Raw genomic sequence first — 20,838 nt, forward strand, 5'->3', positions numbered from 1 at the left:
TAGAAAAAAGAAGAAACATAAACTAAGAAGGAAAAATAAAGAAGAAAGGAGGATAAAATATTAAAAAGAAAGAAGAAAATGCAGAAAAAAGAAAGAAGAAGAAACTAAAGAAAAAATAAATAAATAAAAAAGGAAGAAAAAAAAATCATATGTTTGGTATACTATTTAATTGAAATTTGTAAAAATATCTTCCGCACCAAAAAAAATCAACATTTATGTAGTTCAATATTTAATTAACATAAAATTTCCAATAGAAACAATGAAGATGTGCACTGCATGTAACCTTACTCCATACCACGTTATTGAAAAATGACTACTCAGACATGAAGCTAAGTAAATGGGACTCTTTATGCAGCTTGGACACATTCTTTAATTACATAATTTGTCAAAAAATTGTTGGTTTGACATACCTTATTTGGTATCTCTATACTGGAGAATTTTTTCCTTCCTTCATTCCAAGTTATTGAAAAATGACATGAAGTAAATGGGACTCTTTATGCAGCTCCGACTTATTCTTTAAATAGTTCAATTTGTCAAAAGATTATTGGTTTGACATATCTGATTTGGTAATGTGTAGAATTTTTTCTCCATAAACTCAATAAATAAAAGACAAACCAGTTTAATTAACACATAAATTATACTATCAATATCTTGGCAATATACCCATGTTATGTGGGCCATGGGCCATATGGTTCTAAGTTTATATTTTAAGTTTAATATAATTATATTTTCAGTTAAATCAGTCAGTTTATCAGTTAAAACCGATATACCGAGAGTCATCATCGCTGGCCGGCGTTGTCATCACGTTAAGGATGGGATATATAGTTTCCTCACCGGAGTTTAATTTCTTCACTTATTCTTGCCTTCTCAATTCTCAGCTATTCATATTGGTATGAAAAAATATGGAAAAAGAAAATAAAGTTGTCTTTCGTCAATTTGTTGCTTTGGAAAATGAATATTAAGAATGTTCATTTGCCTTTGATTGTTTGTAATAAATGTGAGAAACAACTGAAATGAGTATTCTATCCAACACTTAATAGTAATTATGATAATTTTCTTTTTACTAATATTTATTATTTAAACATAAGTTTGTTAGCGCATCCTGATAGTAAATAAGTAATACATAGAAAGCATTATTGTATTCATAAAAGATGCATTATCATAGAAAACATTATTGTATGGGTAAAAGACATCAATGTATAGTTAGTAAGACCATCCACAACGCTGTCACTAAACCGTCCCTTAAATTACTATTCGCGGACCCCACTGTACATTTTTACTACATCCCTTAATTAAGGGACGGAACCTGCAACCCTCCATCCCTTAAATTACTATTCATTCAATTTCATTTTTTATTTTTATTTCCAACCAAATTCAATTAAAAACACACTTCATTAAAATAAAATAAAATTACAACATAAAATAAAAATACAACTTAAAATTCAAAAAAATAAAAAAAGACATAATTAAAATCCTAAAAAAATAAAAATGACATAATTTAAAATACAATTTATAGAAAATAAAAAAACTACTCCGCCAACGAATCATCCCCCGAAGGCGGTGGAGGTGCACTGAAGCCGTGAGGAGGCGGAATGTCAAGTTGTGCTGCCATAAACGTAATTCCGTTAAGTCAGGCTTCGTATTGGGCAGGCGTCATGCGGGAAATGTCCGCCATTGTGGCGGTCATGTACATGGCCATAAGGGAGTTGGGGGGTCCCCCCGAGCCCGCCTGGCTTGATTCAGCTCAGCCCCTCCTCCCTCTAGCCGCCTTCGCCGCATTTCTCCCTTGCGACCGACGGCGCCCACGGGAGGAACCCCCGGCATTGTCTGCCGGGGTCTCAACCTCTTGCGAGGCAAACTCTTGTGGACCGCTGCCCGAACCGTCCTCACCAGACGAGTATTGGCCACTTGCCGTGTGCTTCGTGCGCTTCGAGGTCGAGCCCGTACTGGACCGCACACAACCGACCCACCTTTCCTCGTCCTTGACGACCTCCCAAACATCGACATATTTGAATTGTTTGCCGGTGTCGTCGTAGTAGACCCGCAAAGACGACCTCAGAATGTCGGCTCCCGTGGCTCCGCTTTGGTAATGAGCCGCTTCATTCTTGTGGATGGCGCAGAATTGTTTGACCTCTCTGTCGACTCGGTCAAAGTAAGCGCGGAGCATCTTATATGTGCAGCGGCGGTGGTAGGACTCGGTGACCTTTTCCCAGAAGCACTTCCGGGGTTGTTGATTCCCGATGATGGGATCGTACGATACGCTGATCCAGGCGTTGTACACCGCCAGCCTTTCTTTGGGGCCGTACGGATACCGGCCTAGATCCTCCTCCTCGTCCGCCTCCGCCCTGGAGCTTCCACCGCCTCGGCCTCCTCCCCCGCCTCGGCCTTCTTCCGGAGTGGGTTCAACGGAATAATCCTCCCGAATCTGGGATAATCCCTGCGAATACCGCGGGGCGGAGGGACGGGTGTATGCATCCACGTCAAAATTGGGTGGTTGGTACCCCCGGCGTCGACGAACCCTGGGTGCCCGGCGTCGACGAACCGGAACCACCCAATGTGTTGTACATGCTCCCCCAGTCGCCGAACGCGTTGAGATCCCACCCGCCGGAGCCGCCACCGCCGGAGTTTCCGTCGCCGGACATTTTGTGATGAGATGTTAGATGAAAATTGGAGAGGAAATGAAGATGATTTGGGAAGAATTGATGTGTAGTTGTGTGTGAAATGATGATGAATTAGGAGTATTTATAGAGTAAAAAAATAATGGAAAACGGCTAGAAACGGTAATATTACCGTTTTTAATTTTTAAAATTTTTTTATTTAATTCGAATTAAAAAAAATGATTTATTGCGTCAGCGTGATGATGCCCACTCGTGGGCCAGCGAGTGGGCGTCACGCATGGCGCCGGGCGCACCACGTCGCCTCGGCGCGTGGCGAGACGTTTCGCCACTCGTCACGCCGTGACGGAACGCGGAACAGGCTGGGGACGAGACGGGGCGCTGCAACGCGTCACGCCACCGTCCCGTCCCTCCGTGACGGAATACGGGCAACCCGCGTGACGCGTTGCGGGTGGCCTAAGTAGTAACTTCAAAAGAATAATAAAAAATGTTTAATATTATCTAAGTAGTAACTTCAAAAGAATAATAAAAAAATGTTTAATATTATCTTATCTTTGAAACATTATTGTATGTGTACAAAAACATCAATGTATAGTTAGTAACTTTAAAATAATAAAAATAATAATAATAAAATGTTTGATGATTACTTGTATCCGCCCCTAATCTGTACGGTTTTCCGATCATGTTCATCATTCGTCTAACTCTAAGATAACACATTTCTTAGTCGACACAAGATTGCATGTATCTGGTCAGGTTGGGTAGGGTAATACCAGCTATCTGTTTTTACACCCCCTTCAAATGAGTTCTGAGTTTTGGGTCATTGCATTCAACTTATTTTTGACATTTCATAGATACCCGCTGGACATTTTTCTTTAACTTGTTTGGTTACTTGATAACTCATTTGACTAGTTATTCTAACATAATAAACTTCACTAAAATTGGCTTTTTAATAGATGAGTAATCCTCTTTTTATTCTATTGACATATGTAGTTCCTAGTTTTATTGGTTAATTTCATAATAGTCGCTAAACTATGGGTTAATTTCATAAATAGTCGTTAAACTATGGTATTTGTATCAAATAGGTTACTAAACCTTAATATTTACTAAAATTTAATAAAATCAAAGGTACTAAACTTTATTATTTTATGTCATTTGGCATTAAATTTTTGGATAATGTTACAAAGATGAAGGAAACTATGGATGAAGAAGATGATTTGATATGAATTAATGTAATACTTAGAGTTGCCGTCCTCTAGATTAATTGCTGAAATTGCACCGTCGTCATCACCGGCCAGAGTTTAATTTCAAACTTGTCTTTCCTGTGTTTGTGGGTTCGGAAAATGAATTTAAAAATCAGTAAAGTTCATTTGCCTTTGTTTGTTTGTAAAAATGTGGGAAATAAATGAAATGAATCTTTTATATAATACTTAAAACTAATTGTGATAAGTTCCTTTTTTATGTATATATTAATTGATCTTAAGTTTCTTAGCATAATAACACACAGAAAGCAGTATATTATGGATAAAAGATATGTGTAAGAAAACATTATCTAAAGAAAAAGATTATATATTGACTTTATTCTCTCAATTTGAATATCATCAAAACAACGACATTGTATGAAATAATCAAGAAAAATATGAAATTTTCTAATTTAATATTCTGATTTTAAATTTCATGGAATGGCCTTTAATTTTGGCTAAACTTCATGATTTAGTTGCTAGTAATTCATTATTTATACATAAGATTTTAACCATCTAAAGGATGCATTATCATAGAAAAACATAATTCTATTTGTAAGAAAACATTGTCATGACCATACATTAATCAGATATACGAAGAAAGTTTGACTTTAAATGATGGGATAATAAACTTAATCCTCTTGGTGAAGAGATAAGCAGTCAAAGAAAAAATTTACTCACACTGACTCCTATAAATACCCCAAACACAGTTCTACTAATCACAACTCTCCTAAGCCCATAATCTTATCATCTAAAAGAACAACTTTCAAAAAAAGAACAAAAAAAGGATCCATTTCGTGATGAATACAAAAATGATATGGTCAATAATTTTAGTTTAGCAATTACTATTGAAGGTTAATTCGAGAGGGTGTTAGACATCACAAAATACGGAGCACAGCCAGATGTAGACATCAGCGAGGTAACTAGTTAAGTAGAAATTCGCATACATGCATGATTCAAATGAGCATTTGTTGGAATAAGGAAATCAATTAATTGGAGAACAAGAAGGCAAGGGATGAAGTTATGGCAAGAATAAATAAGGAAAATAATTAAAGATTATTGAAAATCAAATACAAAGGATATTAGTATAATTAGAATATATTTTCCACGTATAGCTAGAATTAGAGCCTATAAAAGGTTGTGTAACCATTGAGATAATCAATTTAAGTCATTGACAATGTAGTCTTTGAAGTTCTCCCCGTCTTTTACTTTCTGCAATAGTCTTTTATTTTTCGCATTGTATTTTCTAACAGCATTATCCCTAAATAAATTATGAGCATGGAGGCATTGACGAAAGCATGGAAAGACGCAATAGAATCAACAACGGCAAGCCAGATCCTGATCCCAAAAGGGGATTGGATGTTGAGCCAAGCCTACATGCAGGGGCCGAACAATGCCCCGATCACCCTTGAGGCGGAAGGCAACCTTAAAGCCTACAAGGAAGTGGAAAAACTCTCCGTGAAGACTCGAGAATGGGTGACCATCAACTACGTGAACTTCCTGACCTTCTCCGGCGGGGGACGTGCTCGACGGGCAGGGCCAGGAAGCCTGGTTATTGAATGACTGCTACAAAAACACATCCTGCCTGAAGCTCCCCATCAACCTGAGCTTGAACTTCATCAACAACTCTATCATCCATGACATCACCACAAAGGATAGCAAGAACTTCCACGTCAATTGCATCTCCAGCAACAACGTTACTTTCTAGCACTTCACTGTCTCCGCCCCTGGTGGTAGTCCTAACACCGACGGTATCCACCCGAGGCAACCACATCAATGTCATCGACTCCATCATCAAGACGGGAGACGACTGCATCTCCTTTGGGGACGAACTCAGCGACGTCCTCGTCAAGAACGTGCAATGTGGGCCCGGCCACGGCATCAGCATCGGCAGTTTGGGGAGGAACGTGCAGGAGAAGGACATCAAAAGGATAACCGTGCAGGGGTGCACCCAGAATGGGGTCAGGATCAAGACATGGCCCTCAGCCCCGGCCACACTCACCATCTCCGACCTCCACTTCATCGACCTCACCATGGTCAATGCTGGAAACCCCATTGTGTTTGATCAGAAGTACTGCCCAAATCACCAATGTGACTTGAGTAAGCCCTCCCTCATCCAGATCAGCAACGTCGAGATCAGCAATGTCAGGGGCACTAGTTCCACCACCGACGTCCTCAGCTTCATCTGCAGTGAAGCCAAGCCCTGCGACGATATTAGGATAGGGCTCATTGATCTCATAATCAATGGAAAAACCGCCACAACTAAATGTGAAAACATTAAGCCCATCTTTTCCTCCACGCAGAGTCCCCGTCTGCGCTTAATAATCAAATCATATTAGCTAGGGTTACTGGAATTTACATATTTGTTTACACCATTTTTGATATGCATTTTCAGAGACGTAGCTTATTTTAATAAAGATTCCTTGCTCTACTATAGTATCATAAATTCATGTTTCACTTCCCCTGAATCCACCAAACAAGGTTAATAGACTATTTTGATTAGATAAACATTATCAATAATGATAAATTCACTGTACAATGGGATTTATGTTGAATTTACCAGTGAGGTGAGGACAGTAAGTGTATGATACTAATAATATTAAAATAATATTAGGGTTAGTGGAATTTACGTCTTAATTAATTGCATCTATTAACCTGCGGAAGCAAAAATTTAACAAAATGTACCCTAAAATCAATCATTTTGGTTTCAAACACATAAGCATTTCTCAACTTCATTATAAATATATACTCCCTCCGTCCTGATAAATATGTAACATTGGGATTTCGGCACGGGATTTTACTTAGTACTCTTTTTGTTTTACGAGTTAATGAAGAAAGAGTAAAGTAAAAGTAGAGATAGAGTAAATTTTTAATGTGGGAATGATTGCAAAATTTTGAATACGCATTGTAAAAAGAAGGATGGAGTAGAAAGGCTCTGATGAAAGTGGAAGGCAAACATTCTGTAATGATTCGCGCTCAGGTTGGCGTTTTACAGAGAGACGCCATCTCGGTTGGCGTGTTTAAGGAAAAACGCCAACGGAACTGGCGTTTTTATTCAGAAACATTTTTCACTTTTTCAATTTTTCATTTTTCCATGGCCTGCAATACAATAGGTAACATATTGACTACTACATAAGTCCACAGACGTAACATATTGAATACTACATAAGTCCACACAGTAATCAATACATAAGTCCACACGGTAATCAATACGAAAGTCCAAGTAGTAATCGATACATAAGTCTAAACAATCAAGAAGTCGGGCAGTTGCGCCTGTCGAGACCAGGTTGACGGTATTGTTTACAACGTCGTCGAGCTCGTGGCTGGTCAGCTTCACAGACATCCATCTGATTAGGAATCCTAGTTGTACGGTACCGACCGCTACTTCGATGCATTAACTGAGTTCATGGACACTGCAAAGTCCATTCAGGCACGTCCCAATAATCTGGGTGTCTGAGTGGATTGAACACCCGAGAATATTGGTGTATCCAAACACTTGTGTGGCATACGGGATTAACAAGTGGCATCATGTTGTCGTTTCTAAACCGCGCAACTGCCACTGCATGTGAACACGAAAGTCTCCACATTTGCCACTTTAGACATTTGCAGTTCAACTCCAAGTACAACACCTTCCACTTGTTACCACCCTTTCCCCCAATTCGACGTCTTGTTCGAACCACATAAATCCCTCGAATTGAGCTTGGTGCTCTCACATTATGTAATTGACCTTTTGCATCATTTTTGCACACCTTTTCATGCGCCCACGGGGTAAGTTGTGTCGCACACTGTCCTGATGCAATTGCTCGCTCATTAAACCATTCTATTGTCCTCCAAAATGTCATATCAATGCAAGCTTTGATTGGAAGTTCTCTTGCGCCTCTCAACACATTGTTGTAAGATTCCACTATATTAGTAGTCATCTCACCCCATCTCTCGTTTTTTTTATCGTACGCCAAATTCTATTTTTCTTTATCCACGATATCAAGGTACTGCAAAGCCTCGTTGTTGACGTCTCGATGTTAACGACGTATTTTCTTAAACTTGCGCTTTTTGGTAGCAATACTCATTTTCCAAACCAATCTTTTAACCATGATACATTTGTGATTCTGCAGAACATTCTTTCTAACATGTACCGAGCAAAACCTGTGATGACCTTTAGATTCTTCTTTCCATATGGGAGAATTCATTGCATCTATGATTCCCACGTGCCTATCAGATATTACACATATTTCATGCTTTGCTACATGAAGTCTAATGCGTTCCATAAACCAATTTCAACTTTCTTTGGTTTCCTCATCAACAATGGCATATGCAACAGGCAAACATTTCTTATTAGCATCAAATCCAACGGCAATAAGAATTTTACCTCGACATCGTCCACGTAGATGAGTTCCATCAACGGTTAAAACTGGTTTGCATAGTTGAAAAGCCTCCACAGCTGGTCCAAAAGCCCAAAATACGTACTTTAATACCTTGTTCATACCGTGGCTTAATATGTCATCATGCAACCATTCGATAATTATACCAGGATTTTGTCTTTGCATTTCATTCAAATAAGCCGATAAAACTTTGAATGACCACTCCCGTCCACCATATACAAGCTCAATAGCTGTCCTCCGAGCATACCATGTTTTCTGATAACTAATTTTCACATGAAATCTATTTTCAATATCCGCCAAAATAGCATTTACCTTATAGGTAGGATCGTTTTCTATCTGATGTAGAACACTCAATGATATCATGGACGGCGAAAGATTAGCGTGCCCATTATAATTACAATCTCCCATACAAGTATGAGCAGTGCTAAACACTCTAATTTGCCAGTGTTCATCATGCTTTCTCAATGTTGCTCGACACTCCCACATACATTTCGGTAATGACTTATCTTTCGGATTTCCTTGTGGCCACTTACAAACTGCATGCCATCTCTTTCCTTTACTTTCAGCAATTGTATATTGTCGGATCTTTTTCAAATGCCAAAAAGTCACAGTTGTCTTCAATTCCAACCTCGTTCGAAATTTAGTATGCAAACCGACATTGCTAGGATCTTTTTCACTCCAATAATGCACACTCGGATCAGCAGGCTCAAAGTTCTTTGGAGCAAAACTATCATACGTACCTGGTAAGGTGCGAAAATAGTTCATTCCTCATTGTGGGAACTGTGGAACTACTCTTCCTCCAACTGTTCTTCCTCCAACTGCTGTTTCTCCAACTACTGTTTCTTCAGCTGTTGTTTCTCCAACTGGAATGGATGGTCTTGAATCAAAAAATTGTTCATCATCAGATGGATCACCATCTGAGTCTGTACTAACACTGTTTACATCTTCAGAATCATATAGTGATTGTGGCTCAAGAAAGTCGGCTTTACCAGGACCTATAATGTCATCAACCACATGACAATTGTCACTGTCCCCTAAACGCACGCCTCCAACATCAAAATCTTGTGTTGCAGCGAAACTTGGTTCTTGGGCTCTCGTAGACGTACCAACATCATAACTTTTGACATGATGACTTATTTGTTGAGTAATTGCCGAATACTCAACAAATAATTCAATTTGACCTCCTGTAGTCATACTCTCACTGAACATTAGTGGCATACAAACTTCTTCTAGTAGAGTACCTATAAACGTGACCTCGGATCCAACGCATATAGTACGTTTCCATATTATTTGAACTTTGTTTTTAAATATGCTTATCCCCATCCTTTCACTAATTGTTTCCACAAGCTTATCATAGGAAACACTTTCATCCAACATAATAAATCCTTTTGAAAAAGGAGGATCATATGAAATAACTGCTTCGGGAATTATCTTTCCCCCCAATATAAATTGACACACCACGGCATACTATCTGCAATAATGTAAAACACAAATAAATATGTATTATTTTTACATTTATCATTATGTAGAGTAAGCCAAAATTGGTCAAAAATTAGATATTAATTACATCAAATATATACTATCATAACAATCCATCAAATATTGATAAAAAATTAGATATACTAGAATATATAATATCATAACAATCTATCAAATATTTCTATTAATTACACTACAATATATATTATCATAAAAATACCTCAAATATTGGTCAAATTATGAATATACTAACCGATTAGGAAGACTAATGTTTGGAAGAATGAATCAAAATCGAAATCTTCACCCTCAAATCGCCGATTGTGTCGACCCGAGCAAGAGTTTCCTTAAGGTTTTTCACATTTGGGGAGAGTTTTCGCAATTGGGGAGGGAAAGTGATTAGGTTTCGCGTTTTTGGGAGAAATCTTGCTGATATCTGGTTCAACGCTAACATGCCAACTTGGATGGCGTGTTTAACATAAAAACGCCAACGTTGAAGGCGTTTTTAACCAGAACACGCCCACGTGGATGGCGTTTTTAAACACGAAGAAAACGCCATCAACGTTGGCGTTTTTAAACCAAACACGCCAACCTAGTTGGCGAGTTGAAATAAGTACCGTATTTTTTTAAATTGACAAATTCTCTGTAAAACGCCATCACGGTTGACGTTTTCACTTAATAAAACGCCAGCTCGGTTGGCGTTTTTCCCATATATGGAGCAATTAACAAAGTGGGTACATTTTTGTCAATGTAGTGGTAGAGTGCCCCCAAACCCGATTTTCTCCTAGATTTATGTATTCATATATAACTGATCACTATATGAATTCTTGTATTCATATAATTTTGGTCCTAGATTTTTATTCTATGTTCTAAAATTCTTGTCTCTTGCTTTTGATTCTATGTTCTAAAATGTATGTCTTGTATTTTGGAGAAATTTTTGTGAGAGGGCATCGAAATTTGAGGGGATTAACATACTTGAATTTGATTGGTAATTTCTCTGCCAAACTGTGAATCATAGAATAGAAGAATGAATAAGAAATAAAATATCCATCTACGATTATGTGTCCCACTTTGACATTTGTATAGTTGAATGTTACATTGAATTGCATTAACATCTTAACTTCATATTATGACGATGTTGTTTAGTTAAATAAACAATCAATTTTACTCACTCAAAAGTCAAACCTATCAGACATCGGACACACAAAATTAATGTGTTTGTGTTAAGCCTTCTGGATTTGTGTAATTAGTTCAACTCAATAAAACATTAGGCCGACTCATTACTAATCGGGTCACCTGGCCGGGTGATTTTTTATTTGCAAAATTCCACCTGGCCGGGTCGTTCATTTGTGAAGAAGAGTTCCAGAGAGTTTCACCCGACCGGTTATTGTAGAGTGTAATAATTCCACACGGCTGGGTCATTAAATTGTGAAGGAGAATTCCAGAGAGTTTCACCCGATCGGGTGATTTTAGAGTGTAATAATTACACCCGGCCGGGTCCGCTGCGGCGAGCCTTGGGTATAAAATCAGGTACCAGCTTCTCGCCCATTCTCACCCGGCGCCCGCCCGTTCTCTCCTTCTTCGAGTTTTAACACAAAACACACACAAATTCACATTAATCTCCCACACCCACCACAATTTCACTCCACTCTTCCACCAATTTCACCGCATTGAAGAACTTTGTCCGATTAATTTGAGGAAATTTGGGGTTTTTCAACCTTGCTCACAAAGGGAGGAAGAAACTAAATTTTTGTCACTCTAAGCACCAAAGGTATGGTCTTTCCTTTATATTCTTGAATTTTTTTGGGGGCTTTTGTCGAATGTTAAGTATGAGGATCATGTGGTATGCTATAAAGTTAGGGTTGGAAGTTTTGCATAAGTTTTGCTATAGTGGAGCTCGAAATTGATAGAAATTTTTGTGTCCAAATTGTTGTGGCTTCCATGAGTAGAGTATGCTATGTGTGATTATGCTTTTAGTCTATGTGTGAATTTGGGTGATGGTTATGTTGTTTTGGCATAGGGATTGAGTCTATTTCCCTCGTTGTGTGATGTGCCATAGGGATTGAGTCTATCTCCCTCGTTAGGGAGACTTATGTGGATAATGTGTTGAGTATGATGTGCAATGGGGGGTACACACTAGTAAGGATTGAGTCTGTCTCCTCGCCATTGTGTGTGATGAAGTTGATTGTAGGAATCGAACCTATCTTCCTAACTGCATTTGCTTTACTTGCATGTTTATATGGTATGCATGAATTGAAACTTGTAGGGATTGAATCTATCTCCATATTGTAAGTTCTAAGTGCAATTGAGTTAACGAATGGCTTATGCAAGTACTCGATGTTAGCTAAAGTTTGGGGGAGTTCGAGAGCTTTATTGATTAATATGTCGTGGAGAACGAATTTGTACTAATATTCCTCATTTTGGGTACAAATTGACATGGCCCCACTCACTCTCAAAGCTCAAAGGTTGGTTTCACCCTACGGAAAGGGGAGTCAAAGAAGTGGGATGTCTTAGCCGCACTGGATAGCTTGCCTTCACGGTATCCCAACTGGGGCACACTCAATGGCCTCGGTATCAAGCAATCATGGGACCTCCTCGCTGAGTCAGGGCACCTCACATATCTTTTCACACAGAAGTTCGGGTCCTACAAGGCCCCTCACAGTAGAGTTCTTCATCACACTCCATGTGGAGACCTCAGGGAAGAAAATAGAGTTAATATCTTTCCGACTCTTGAATGAAGAACACAACCTCACCGTTGCAGAGTTTCAATTATCTTTTCAAGTTGATGGGAGAAGGTGAAGAAGGATATACGGATGACCCTGTACCTGCAGACTATGATCGAGACGATTTCTGGAAATAGAAAACAAAGGTCAGATGTTTGGAATCACTATAAAGTTGAATTGGAAGGTGATGGTTTAAAGATATGTCTGTGCGTGTTTTGTGTCCATTAATATTATCGAATTTCAAGTAAATCTGGAACTGAAAACATGCTACGTCATTTGGATAATTGTGCTACAGAGTAAATGAAGGATGTTTGTGAAATTCAGACAAAGAGTAAATATAAGTTTAATCCTGATCATTTTCTTGAGTTGCTATGTTCTGCTATAGTTGTTCATGATTTGCCATTTTGATTCGTGGAGTACGTACGCATTGTAGCTTGTTTTGAATACCTCAAATGGGATATTAAGTTGGTTACTAGAGACGCCGTGGATGTCGATATCTTAAAAATGTAGAGTTTGGCTTCAGATTGTTGGGGTTCCATTACTACCGATGGTTATATTTCACTAATATGTCAATTCATTGATGAAGATTGGGTCTTACAGAAGTTGGTGTTGAGAATTATTGGTCAGATTTCTGTATGAGCTTGACTATCACGTAGTCTTTGATCCATACTACAAGCCTCACCTTGTGGACTTCTTTTAAAAAGCTATAAGACCCAAACTCTCGTTAGTTTTTGTTAGTGAAAGATTGTCCGTCTTGATTGAAGATTATTGCAAGTGTTACAATGACAAATTTGATCTTGATAGAAGTGGAAATTCTACTTTAAGTAGTTTAAATTGTGACTTCGCAAATGTAGATTCAATGGCAGTGGTGGAGGTAAGTTACTAACTTCGTGTTATATTTTATCGTCGATTTTATTTGTGTTTATTAATTCTTCATTTTTAGTTGCATCTTAACTGCCGGAGTTTAATTTATTAGATGTTGAGTGGATTGAGACAACAAAAATCACAATTGGAGTTGGTATATGGAAGAAAAAAGATAGGATGTAAAATTCAATCTTGATATATGATGGGGTACGAACTAAACAACTAAACCCTAATGGCGAGCCCAATAGCAGTGACGGCCCATTAGCCCAAAACCCAAGAAAGAGTATCAGTTCGGCACAACCAAAGAGTTCAGTTCGGTTCGGCACAACCAAAGAGTTCGGTCGCAGCCTACAGCTCGGTAAAAGCCAACCAATCAAGCTCTACTCTCAGATCGGCAAAAGAACCAATCAAGCTCTACTCTCAGATCGGCCAAAGCTGATCGGCAAAGTTCAGCAGTTCGGTCTCAGTATTCGACCGAACAAGGAGATAGTGGACCCATGCAGGACCTCCACGACCTCCACTACACCCACGATCTATTTAGTGGTATGAAGCAGTTGTCAACCTGCAAGCCACGATCTTGGATAGTGGACCCATGCAGGACCTCCACGACCTCCACCACACCCACGATATATTTAGTGGTATGAAGCAGTTGTCAACCGGGAAGCCATGATCTTGGTTCACATGTATAAATAGAACTTAGATCAGATAGACAAGGGAGCTCTCTAGATATCGAATCTCATATAGCAAGTCAGTGTTGTAAGCTGTAATCCAGATCAAGCAATACAAATTTGCCCTCCTTTCTTCCCGTGGACGTAGATTTACTTCAGTAAATCGAACCACGTAACTTTCTGTGTCGTGATCTATATTTATTACCTGCATTTATTACCATCAAAAATTCGCCCAATCATCACTGGCGCCGTCTGTGGGAAACAGAGAACCAAATCTGTGATAAAAGCGAGTTTTTGATCCTCTTCCACCAAAAAAATGCATACCAGATCACATAATACCCGTGCTTCCGTCCGTGATAACCATGAGGAAGCTAGTCCAGCCCGTAGGTCTGGAAAACAGCCTCGTGAGAAATCTGTCTCCAGTTCTCACGGTGAAGGAACAAGCCACTCCAGAAGTCGTCGCACCGAGTCTTCCCAGCAGCCCGATTTGAACGAGGCTGTCAAGTTGTTTTTGGCCGAGAAGCAGGATGAATTCTTAACATTCCTGCAAACAGGCCAAAAGCCGGAGACGAAAACGGCGGATTCTCCCTCTCCATCCAGACATGAAAGTCACTACCGCAGTAGTAGTGTCGCATCTCCCCGGAGAAAGAATCCTCACCACCGACATGTTTCTCTTCCTCCTCGTTACCGGAACCACAGGAGAACTCCATCTTCACCATACCGAAGAGATGTCGGGTTCGCCATGTATGGAGCGCTGAAGACTCCATTCTCGGATGATATCACCCGAACTCCGTTGCCGCAGAATTACCGAACTCCGTCAATGACTTATGACGGGTTTGTGGATCCTCATGATTTCTTGGGACGCTATCAGTATAATATGGCGAACCAAGGTCTCAATGAGGTTCACATGTGTAAGCTGTTTCCCGAGCTGCTCATCGGGAACGCAAGGAGGTGGTTTGATAGCCTCCCTCAAGGCAGCATTAGATCTTACAGAGATCTAATGGATGCTTTTCATAGGAGATTCTTCCAGAAAGCGGAAGCCCGAATCACTTCGGCTCAGCTGCTTTCTATTCGTCAAGGTCGCGATGAAAAAATTAGCGACTTCATGACGAGGTTCCACAAGGAATGCCTACAAGTAGATGATCTCAATGATCTACTTGTCATTTCGGCATTCCAAAATGGAATACTGCCAGGAGCTCTCTACAGGAAGCTCGTTGAATGCAGTCCGCAAACAGCTCAAGAGATGTGGGACATTGCGGACCAGTTTTCTCGTGCCGATGAGGCAGACCGTCGAAAACGGTCTTTAGACAGCTCATCTAGAGGAGACAAAAAGAAGCCCGATCATAGCGATCAGAGGCTTCCTCGCCGAACTCCTTTTGAAAGAATTCAAAGGGCACCGGTACAAGGCAGATTGGGACCACGTCTCGATCTTGAGAAACCGCCCGCTCAGTTCGTACCATTGAACAAGTCGAGAGCGGAAATTTTCGAACTGCATTCCGATATGTTCGAAAAGCCAAAGCGGATGACGAAATCGGCCGCGCGCCGAAGTCAGGATAATTATTGCTCCTTCCATCAAGACCACGGTCACGATACCGAGGAGTGCAGATTGCGCTTAAAAGGATGATTGACAAGCTATTTCGGCACCTAATCGGAAAAGAAGTTGAAGTGTATGTTGACGACATAGTCGTTAAAAGCAGAAGCACTTCGGAGTACGAAGACAATCTCAAGTCCACTCTCGACGTGCTCCGAAAAGCCAACCTCAAACTCAATCCCCAAAAATGTACCTTTTTGGTAGATTCGGGAAAGTTTCTAGGTTGTTGGGTTTCAAAGGAAGGACTCGAGGCAAATCCGCTAAAAGTTCAAGTTGTTCAGAACATGGCAACGCTGAAGTCCATACATGATGTGCAAAGGCTAACTGGATGTCTAGCCGCACTGAATAGATTCCTTTCCCAAGCAGCCGAAAAGCAAATGCCGTTCTTCAATGTGTTGAAGAAGGCACCAAAGTTTGAGTGGGGAGTCGAGCAGAAAAAGGCTTTTGACGAGCTCAAAAGTTATTTAGCCGAGCTTCCTATTCTCTCTGCTCCAACAGATGCCGAAGTGATATTCTTATACTTAGCGGCATTAGATCAAACCATTAGCGCGGTGCTTGTACGAGAAGAAGGCCTAAAGCAGCTTCCCATCTACTTTACAAGCCGAGCATTAAGAGGTCCAGAAACAAGGTATCAACCTCTGGAAAAAATTGCTCTGGCATTAGTAAATGCAGCAAGGAGACTGCGGCCATATTTCTATGCTCACAAGGTATGCGTCTTAACCGATCTTCCACTTCGGCAAGTTTTGACTAAGCCTGAAGCATCAGGCAGAATTGCCAAGTGGGCCATAGAGCTGGGAGAACACTCAATAGAGTATCTACCTCGGAAAGCCATCAAGGGACAAGCCTTGGCAGATTTTCTTGCAGAGGCAAAGTTCGATCAAGCAATCCCTGTTATTGCCGAACAGAAAAATCCTGCCAAGGACGAACTAATACAGCCCCAGGAATCCGAAGTAGAACCGCCGGACTGCTGGAGTGGATTCGTAGATGGAGCTTCGAATAAGACGGGAAGTGGAGCTGGTATTCTACTTATCGCTCCCGACGGACACGAGGTAACTTATTCACTTCGGTTCTTATTCCCAACTACTAATAACGAAGCCGAATACGAAGCCCTCCTTGCCGGACTTCAATTAGCGCAAAGTCTATTTGTCAAATCTCTCAAAATCCATTGTGATTCACAAGTCATAGTGAATCACATGCTGGGTACAAGTGAAGCCCGAGATGAGAGGATGAAAAAATACTTGGACAAAGCGCAAAGCATTAGCCGAAGTTTCTCTTATTTTCGGATAATCCGCATTCCCAGAGCGGAAAACAGCCGAGCAGATACTTTAAGTAAGTTGGCCTCATATCCGAGCTCAAAGGTGGAGGAATTACTACACCGAAGCATTGATGAAGCTGAGGTACATTCAGTAACCAGCTCGCCGAACTGGATGACGCCGATCTTACAGTATCTAGATCAAGGACAACTGCCCGAGGATAAGAGAGAAGCTCGGAAAATCACATGCCGAGCACTTCGGTATGAACTTCATGAAGGAGTCCTATACAGAAAGTCCTACCTTCAACCGTTATTGCGATGTGTAGGACCAGAAGAGACGGACTACATCCTTAGAGAAGTTCATGAAGGATCTTGCGGTAGCCACATCGGAGCTAGAGCTTTAGCTAAAAAAGTTCTGAGATGGGGATATTATTGGCCAACTTTGGTACAAGAAGCAGTGCAGCTCGTCAAGACATGTACGAAGTGCCAAATCCATGCAAATATCCCAAGGATGCCGCAGACCGATCTATGTGCTATGCAAAGCCCTGGCCTTTTATGCAATGGGGCATAGACATAGTAGGACCACTACCACAAGCTCCTCGGCAAATGAAATTCCTTATCGTTGCCGTGGATTACTTCACGAAGTGGGTGGAGGCTGAACCATTAGCTACGATAACGAGCTCGAAGGCATTGGATTTTGTCTGGAAGAACATAGTTTGCCGATTTGGCATACCCCATATCCTCATTTCGGATAATGGGACTCAGTTCACCGACAAGACATTCAAGAATTGGTGCCAAGAGCTGAATATTCAACAGCGGTTCACTTCGGTCTCTCACCCACAAGCAAACGGACAAACGGAAGTAACAAACCGTATTCTGGTGAAAGGGTTAAAAGCTCGGTTAGAACAAGCCAAAGGACAATGGGTAGAAAATCTTCCTCAAGTCCTATGGTCTTACCGAACTACACCAAAAACCTCAAACGGTGAAACTCCGTACAGTCTGGTGTACGGCACTGAAGCCGTGATTCCGGTTGAGATCGGCATACCCAGTCCCCGAACTCTTAATTTCTCAGCAGAACTGAATGAGGACGGACTGAGAGCCGAACTAGATCTTGCCGAAGAAAGAAGAGAATTGGCCTGCATAAAAGCAGCCAAGTACAAGGAGCAAGTAGCCCGGTATTATAACCAAAGGGTGAAAAAGCTGCAATTTCAAGTGGGAGATCTCGTCTTGAGAAACAATGAAGTAAGCCGAGCAGAAAAGCTGGGCAAACTCGAACCCACATGGGAAGGTCCATATCGGGTGTCAGAAGTCCTCGGCAAAGGGTCTTATAAATTGACTCACATGTCAGGAGAACAAGTACCCCGAACATGGCACATTTCCAACCTCAAGAAGTTCCATTTGTAAGAGACAGTCCGGTCAGTCAGTCTTGTGTCTAGTTCGGTCCTAGGGGTATGTGCTTTCTTTGTTTTTTACTTGTTTTTCATGCTTGTCGTTTTATAAAAGTTTAAAACCTTTTTCGTCTTTTTTATTTGTCTTTATGTGCGTTGTCTCTCTATGTGCGTGTCGTCTCTTACAAATGTTACTGAGGTATCTTGTTCTTTAAAGGCTGATCCCCTTTTTAGAACATGTATTAAAGACAATTGTGAGTCCAAGCTTCTCAGGAAGATACAAGACTCCACAATTCAGCTTAAGAAACAAGCAGTTCGTCTGAAACGAACTGCAAAAAGGGAAAGTCCGATCCGAGCGATAAAACTCGCCAAATTAGGACAAAGGGAAAGTCCGATCCGAGCGATAAAACTCGCCAAATTAGGACAAAGGGAAAGTCCGATCCGAGCGATAAAACTCGCCAAATTAGGACACAAACCAAGTCCGGTCAAAGAAGTTTACTTCATAAGACCAAAGACGAGTCCGGTCAAAGAAGTTTACTTCATAAGACCAAAGACGAGTCCGGTCAAAGAAGTTCACTTCATAAGACCAAAGACGAGTCCGGTCAAAGAAGTTTACTTCATAAGACCGAGGACGAGTACAATAAATGAAATAAAAAATCGCTGAACTGTAAGTACGCAGTGATAGAAGCGAAATGAAAAAAATTTTCATTTATTAAGTCTTGTTCGGCATACAACTCCGCTGCCCTACGAGAGGGCGTTACGCTATTACAAAGGACTATTCTACTGTCCACGGTTGCTAAAGTTGAGCCACCTATCCGAAAAATCCTCATGATGCTGAGTTCGGGCGTTCCGAGCAGTTGAAGAATAAGTAGGTGGACGAGCTGCTCTGATCGATCTACCGCCTCTTCCCTGAGCCCGGGAAGCTCTAGCACCTCGGCGGCGAAGAGTCTCTTCACGAAGCATTTGTTGATCTTGCTCACTCATAATCACAGCTCCTCTACGAACTTCAGTCCGTCCTTGTCTTGACGTTTCCGGTTGCTCCTGAGTCCGTTCTCGTCTTGATGTTTCCGGTTGCTCCTGAGTTCGTTGCTGATTTGGAGTAGGATTTTGAGCAAGTGGATCAGAGGTTTGAGCTGGAGTGTGAGCATCTGTTGGCGGGAAATGCCTAAGGAATCTCTCGATTGAAGGACGCCGGGAAAGAATGATGTCGTACCGAGAAGCCCAGCGCCGCAATGATTTCACAACTTGTTGGCAAGCCGAGCTCTCCAGCGCATTGTTCCTCCGGAGTACATGAAGCTCCTCCCACAGTTCATCAACTTGATTCTGAACTTCAGATATGCTCATTCCCCCGCGTCCGCAGATGAAATCCTCATATGCAGTCCTCTCAGCGACGACAATATCCAGCTCGGCCTCCAGATCCTTCCTTATGGACTCTAAGTCCTTATTGTCGGACTCCAGCTCCACTGAACGAGCCAAGAGTTCGTCATACTTCATCTGGTCCTCTATGGCTTTTTTCTCAGCTTCGTTTAAAGCCGAAGAGTATAGCCGCTTCCAGTGAAGTACCTCCAACTCCTTAGAGTTAAAGAATACAAAACAGCTAGGTCAGTTCGGCATTTCAGCTTACCGAGCAGGCAGTAAACCACAACAGGAGTAAAAGAGGTCAAGAAAAGCTATACGAAGACACGAGTGTAGAAAGAAAATTTTTTCATTCATAAGAAAAAAAATTTTTACACAAGGAGGGCTTCAAGGCCATTTTACAAGAAGGAAGAAAGAAACTAAACTAAGAGAAGGGAGACGAAATCATACTCCGCCAGTTTCATCTCCGGCTCCCCTCCGGGTTTCAGCTTCTCCCTCCTTGTCCACCTCGGCTTCAGCCTCAGCCTCCCTACTCCCCCCAGCCTGCTCGGCGCCCCCATAGCCGATCTGCTGCACCTCCTGCTCGGCCTGCCCGTCGCCGGTCTGCCGATCCGGCTGCTCGGTCTCCTTGCCGGCCTCGTTTTCCTGCTCACCCTCTCCTTGGAAAATTGGAGCGGGTGAAACAGGTCCCAAGGAGGCAAAGATGGCCTCCATGTTCTCGTCCCGGTCAGCTCGGCAATTACGGACTCGGTCAGCAGAAAGCAGGACCGAGGAAGACGCGAGCTCGTCAAGGAGCGGCAGACTCTGGAGACGAGCTGCAATTTCTCGGCCATACAGCGGCAGGACGACTTCGGGTCCCTGCTCAGCATTATCGGTCATCAGTTTCAGCAGATCACCGACAAAGGCCGAAAATTGATTGCTCAAAAAGAGTTTCTCCGCGAAAGCACGGAGAGCCTCCCCTTGGGCAACCACGGCAGCAGCCTCCCTCTGTTTCGACTGCTCTCTCTGGATAATGAGCTCGTTTTTTGCCCGCTGTGCCTCATCCTGAGCCGAGATCCTAGCAGCCCTTGCCTTCTCAAAGTCTGCCCTAGCCTGTTCGGCCTGGTGACGAGCAGCAGTCAACTTCCTCTGCATCTCAGCATAGTCGCTGGACGCTTTAGAGAGTTCAACTGCGACGAGCTTGCTGAGCATATCGTTCCTCTGAAAATGGAAAAAGGAAAAAGTCAACCGAGGGGCCACAAAAAATACAGAAAAAAAAGCAAGGCCAGAAAATCAAGAAGAGAATTCA

At 41.5% G+C, this 20,838-nt stretch overlaps 1 pseudogene; it reads left to right on the forward strand.

Annotated features, from left to right (window-relative positions):
• The first annotated feature begins 4,665 nt into the window (after positions 1–4,665).
• Positions 4,666–6,192, forward strand: LOC121760379 (annotated as a pseudogene).
• The last annotated feature ends 14,646 nt before the right edge of the window (positions 6,193–20,838 follow it).

The sequence above is a fragment of the Salvia splendens genome, chromosome 13, assembly GCF_004379255.2.
Source record: "Salvia splendens isolate huo1 chromosome 13, SspV2, whole genome shotgun sequence".
NCBI classification, from domain to species: domain Eukaryota; kingdom Viridiplantae; phylum Streptophyta; class Magnoliopsida; order Lamiales; family Lamiaceae; genus Salvia; species Salvia splendens.